The sequence below is a fragment of the Coenobita brevimanus genome, chromosome 48 (assembly GCF_032717465.1).
Source record: "Coenobita brevimanus isolate Jiangsu-jjx chromosome 48, ASM3271746v2, whole genome shotgun sequence".
Classification (NCBI taxonomy): Eukaryota; Metazoa; Arthropoda; class Malacostraca; order Decapoda; family Coenobitidae; genus Coenobita; species Coenobita brevimanus.
In genome coordinates this window covers 20492486-20498778 of record NC_137001.1, presented here as the reverse complement: position 1 = coordinate 20498778, position 6293 = coordinate 20492486, and the positions used below count along the sequence as shown (strand labels likewise).

At 38.9% G+C, this 6293-nt stretch overlaps 1 non-coding gene across 1 annotated transcript; it reads left to right on the top strand.

Annotated features, from left to right (window-relative positions):
- Positions 1–489: 489 nt before the first annotated feature.
- Positions 490–608, top strand: LOC145399364 (5S ribosomal RNA). The gene has a single exon (XR_013897279.1). It is a non-coding gene; the product is annotated as a 5S ribosomal RNA (ribosomal RNA).
- The last annotated feature ends 5685 nt before the right edge of the window (positions 609–6293 follow it).

The window sequence follows — 6293 nt, the reverse complement described above, 5'->3', positions numbered from 1 at the left end:
CAGCGAGCGGTGTGTGTGTGTGTGTGTGTGTGTGTGAACCAGACCACAAAATGACAAACATTATACTATATTGACATCTAAGTCTGGGAAAGAAAATTGTTCATATTTCTGTGGTATCATCCCTACATAGTTGGCCACAATATGTACTATTTTTTAGATGCCATCTCTTCTTACCATGTTGTTTATATTGTTGTGTGGTCTAGTTTATGGAACACTTTGGTGCAGAGTTGGACCACCCACCTGGGAAAACATAGATCAGCACAGGCATAGCCTGATATCTGACAGATAAGCGTACCTGTTACACTCAAACCTCGATTTAAGGGACTAAATGGGGAGTCAACTTGTCCCTTACTTGAAAATGTCCATTGTTTTACCACATAAAAAGACAATCTTATTATGGAATGCAATGATTGTTTCACTTATCTTACTTATTTATATTATTATGAATATTATTTTATGGGTACTGTATAAAGAAACATATTAATGTGTATAAACGGCCATACCACGTTGAGTACACTGCTTCCCGTCCGATCAGCGAAGTTAAGCAACGTTGGGTCTGGTTAGTACTTGGATGGGTGACCGCCTGGGAACACCAGATGCTGTTGGCATCCCCACGTGTCAAGTGGGGTTGGTGGAGGATTAGTGCCCCTCCCTGTAAAACAATTAACTCTAAGCCCTTGGCCACCCTGTTTGGGATACATGGCGTCTGGCAATGAATGATGAATGAATGAATAATCTAGACATTATATATCATTTTTGAATGGTCTTGTCCATTTGTCAGGTAGAAGATGGAGTACTGTACTTTAAATCCGAAATCCCTTAAATGGTGGTCCCTTAAATCGAGGTTTGAGTGTACAGCCATTGGATATGGAGTTTGTTGGATTTCAAAGCAATTTTCTCTGTAAGTTTTCAAAGAAATAGTGATGGTGTGTTCCACTTCCTGTTCAAAACCCACAAATATATAATCTCTCATCAAAGGACATAAAATAAAACTATTGATGTTTTTACCAAGTACAATGAGTGTCTTAAGATTTATTCATTCCAAGAGTACTGTAGGTGGTGGCGACCGTCATCCACTCACATGATGTAGTGCTGCCTACTTCTTCCTTCGCCTTTATCATTCTTTTTCTGTGTCTGCCCTCCTCTCTTCTTATTTCTCCCATCTTTCCTGTCACTTCTTATTACTTTTCTTTCCTTTACAGGTGGCTTTACATTGAGTGACAAGCCAAATGGTTTCCTGTAGGCCAATAAACCATTTACAGTGCTGGGTGGTAACCATATAACCAAACCATACGTGCTGCTACGTGTCAACAAGTGGGTTGGTGGAGGGTTAGTGCCCCTCCTTGTAAAACAATTAACTCAAAGTCAAATGGCTACCCCTTAATGGGATTATGGCATCTGGCAATGGATAGATAGATAGATAGAGTACCATGCTTATGCGTTCTGACAGCAACCATTTTGGGCAGTCATTTGTTAAACTCAGGGTACCATGCGAACCTGTACACAGCTAGTCCTGTGTACAGAGGGATATGTTCTTTCCATGTAGAACTTCACATTGACAGACCACAAATTTATTTGTCTCTCACCTCTCCCCCTCAATTTTTCTCTCATTTCCTCTTCCTCATTTTTTTCATTCCTAATCCCTTTCCTCCTCCTGTTACTCCTACCCCTGTATCTTATTCATTTTCAAGTCACATCCAAAGGTTATAAAAGAAAATAAGAGAAAATTCAGTAAAAGAGGAAGTACATAAGAAATCTGTATCCCTCGCCCCCCTGTTATTTGCCAAGACAATGTTTACGCAATCCCATGCAGACAATTTCAGCCTCTGTGTGCCTGTCAGAAAGGATATGCACACACACACACACACACACACACGAACAGCCGGAGAGAGAGGACGTCCCAGGCATCGCTCCTGACCTTGAGTAGTTTCAGGAATTTTGTCTGTCCTGTCTCCTAGGGTCTTTCTTTAAATTTAAAATAATGAAAGTTGGTAGACTACCAAAAATGTAAAGATTTGTTGGCAATAGTATACATGAATGTTTGTGGCTTATTGGTAACAGCTGTTTAGGTACTTGATCGGTACGTTAAAGATGGCCGAAAATGTAAACAATGAGGGAATGGAATTTCAAGGATTTGATGCTAATACTAATGTCATGGACCTAGTGAAAACATTAATTATGAGGATTAGTGAACTCGAAAAAAAAGTAGAGAATCTAGTGATAAAGGATGTGTCAGGAAATACGGAAACCACCATACAGAGTCTAATCCAGTCCAACGAAACAGCCAATGAAGAGATTAAGAATTTGAAGCGGGAAAATGTTGAACTGAGGAGGAAACTTGAAGAGAGTACTAATAAAACGGAGAAGGTGAGTAATGTACTAGAAGAACACAAGGCAAAGTGGGCACACGTAGAGGAAGAACAGAAAGAAGTGGTCAGCTTAAGAGAGATCATCCAGGAAGAAAGGGAAATGAACAAGAAAGAAATGGAAGAAAATGTAGTGAAAATACTGAAGAAAAAAGAGAAAATAGTGAGAGAAACTGTAGAAAGGAACAGATGTGTGATAGTATTTGGAAACAGGGAAGAGGAAGAAAAGGTTAGGTTCGCAAGACTCGAGAGAGACACGAACATGGTGAGAGGAATATTAGGCAAGATTGACCCCGAAGGAAACAAGTGGGTAAAAGAAATTGAGGAAGTAAGGAGGATAGGGCCTTATAAGAAAGGGGAAACAAGACCAATGAGAGTCAAGTTTACATCAGAAAGTGTAATAAATGAGATACTTAAAGTGACCTGGAAATTAAGCAAAGAGGCGGGGATGGAAAATATTATAATAAGAAAAGATCTGAATGAAGAAGAAAGAGAAGCTTTAAAATCATTAAAGGAAGAAGTAAAGGAAAAAAATGATAAGAGGACAGAGGAAGAACGTAATACTTTTTTTTGGAGAGTATTGGATATGAAAGTAAGGAAATGGTATTTAAGGAAATAGAAGTGAAGGAAATTAGGGGGGATGGTTGTGAAAGATCAGAAGTTGAGGAAGTGGTACGGACAGAGAGTAGGAGAGAAGAGGGTATTAATAATGTCAAAAATAATTTGAAGGTGATATATACTAATGTTGATGGTTTCATATCGACAAGGATCGAAATTAATGATTTCTTGAGAGAACATGAACCTGATGTCATGTGCTTTGTAGAGACCAAATTAAGAGAAGATATTGATGTTCATTTGGGAGATGGTAAATACAAACTGTGGAGAAAAGACAGAAAAGAAAAAAGGGAGGAGGAGTGATGATAGCAGTGAAGAACAACATAAATGTAGATACTGTGGAAATGGGAGAAGGCAGGGCTGAAGTGATATATATGAAATTAGAAACTGGAGAGAATGTTAAGAGAGATATGGCGGTAGTGTATGTTCCCCCAAAGACGAGAGCATGGAAGGATGACGAATACCATGAGATGTTGTCAGATATGGCTAGCTACTTGCAAAAAATAATTGAGAAAAGCAATAATATAATTTTGGTGGGTGACTTTAATTGTAAAGAGGTGAACTGGGAGGAATGGTACTCGGGAGGCGGCGAGGATTCGTGGGGTACTATGTTATTAAATATAATAATGAATAATGTGATGACGCAGTGGGTCAAAGAAGAGACACGGTTTCGAGGTGAGGACACACTAGCAAGGTTAGATTTACTGTTCACCAAAGAACCTGATGTAATAGAATCATTGGAATATCTCTGTCCTTTGGGAAAAAGTGATCACGTGGTCATTGAGTTCCAGATGTTAATAGGAAACGTCGAGCCAAGAGACGAGCTTCATAGACAGGGAAGATACAACTTTGGCAAAGCAAATTTTACAGGATTGAGAAACTTTTTGAAAATGCGGATTGGAGAAAATTCAGAGAAACAAGAGAGATACAGAGGAAGTGGGATATCTTTCTAGACCTCTATAATTTGGGAGTGGAAAAATTTGTACCAAAAGTAAGAGGGAAAGAAAACAGGAAAAAGGAGTGGTTTAATAGAAGGTGTATGATAGCCAAAAAAGAGAGAGATAAGGCGTGGAACAATTGGAGAAAGAGAGGTAACGACAGAACAAAGGAAGAATATAAAAGAACAAGAAACGAATACACAAGAATACGTAGGGAAGAAGAAAGGAATTTTGAAAAAGGTATAATTGACAAATGCAAGGATGAACCCAAACTGTTTTATAGATTTGTTAATGGCAAACTGAAACAAAAGGAAGGAATCACCAAGCTGAAAGTAGATGGAGAGGTCTTTAATGATGCGGCAATGCAAGCAGAAATAATGAACAAACGTTTCCAGTCAGTTTTCACTAAAGAAAAGGAGCTTGTGGAAGGGGAGGGAGTGATTAGAAATGTTCCGGTGATGAAAGATATAAAAGTGGAGGTGCAGGAAGTGTATAAATTACTGGAAACTCAAGATGTAAGGAAAGCCCCAGGACCTGATGGAATTTCTAATTGGGTACTGAAGGAATGCAGAGAACAACTGGCGGATAAAATTCACAGCTTAATTGTATGCTCACTGGAAGAGGGGAAAGTGCCAAAAGAATGGAAGAGGGCAAATGTGGTACCAATTTACAAGGGAGGAAACAGGGAAGAACCCCTGAATTATAGACCAGTGTCTCTAACCAGCATGGTCGCAAAATTGTGTGAGAGAATCCTGAAAGACAGATGGATAAAATATCTGGAAGAGATGAATATTTTGGCTGAATGTCAGTTTGGATTCAGAAGTGGAAGGTCATGTGTTTCAAACTTGTTGAGCTTTTACTCAAGAGCGATTGATGTGGTACAGGAGAGAGATGGTTGGGTGGATTGTGTGTACTTAGACTTAGAGAAGGCCTTTGACAAGGTACCTCATAAGAGACTAATGTGGAAACTAGAATATATAGGAGGACTAAAGGGGAAACTTCTGGAATGGATGAGAGACTTTTTGAGAGACAGACAAATGAGGACAGTAATAAAGGAAAAGATGTCTGGATGGAGGGAAGTAACAAGTGGAGTCCCTCAAGGCTCAGTGTTGGCGCCAGTAATGTTCCTGATTTATGTAAATGATATGGTAGATGGAGTGAACAGTTATGCGAGTCTGTTTGCTGATGATGTAAAGATCTTGAGGAAGATAGAGGTTGAGGAGGATTGTAAAATACTGCAGGAGGATTTGGATAGGATACACAATTGGAGCCGGACGTGGGAAATGAAATTTAATGTAAAGAAATGTAAAATATTGGAAATGGGTAAAAGTACCAGGAGACCATCACTGAATTATTTTTTGGGTAATGAATTAATCACAAAAAGGAGAGAAGAGAAAGATTTGGGAGTGCTGGTCCAAGATAGTTTGTCACCAGAAAAGCACATTAACAAGATAGTTGGAGAGACTTATAAGCTCTTGACTAACATAAGAGTAGCATTTCATTATATGGATGAGGAAATGATGAAAAAATTGATAGTGGCCATGATCCACCCCAGGTTAGAATATGCAGCGGTAGTGTGGTGCCCACACAAAAAGAAAGATATAAACAAGATTGAGAGAATACAAAGAACAGCAACCAAGATGGTCCCCAGTCTGACAGACCTGTCATACAGAGAGAGGCTGGAAAAACTGGATTTGCCTTCGTTAGAGGAAAGGAGAAAGAGGGGAGACATGATTGCGATGTTCAGGACCATGGTGGGAGTAGATAAAATTGACAAAGAAGATCTGTTTGTATGGGATAAGAGAGCAACAAGAGGACATGGAATGAAATTGAAAAAGTCAAGTTGCTTGAAGGATATCAAGAAATATAGCTTTCCTTACAGAAGTATAGACTTATGGAATAGCCTGAACAAAGAGATCGTCCAGTCTAAAAACATAAACGAGTTTAAAGTTAAATTCGACTTATTGAGAAACAGCGACGGAAACCCACGAGCATAGTACATTCCGTGTATATCACAATTAGGTATATTCTTAAATATTTGGAACGACTTAGACAAAGAGGTGGTGCATGAGAAAAACATTCATGTGTCTAAAGGTAGACTTGATAAATGTGGATATGGAGACAGGACAACACGAGCATTGCTCAATTCCTGTATACTACAAATAGGTAAATACAAATAGGTAAATACACACATTTACAAATTACAGATGAAAAAAAAAGAGCTCATCACAGAAAATAATGTTTTGGGCTCTGCCTTCCATGGTGAGGTGTAAGCATATTGTGGTGGATCTGGAACAACAATGATCCTTCACCATGATAGCCACTGTTGTTTATGTTTCCTTTTTTAAAGGCTCCAGCATGCTTACATGCATTG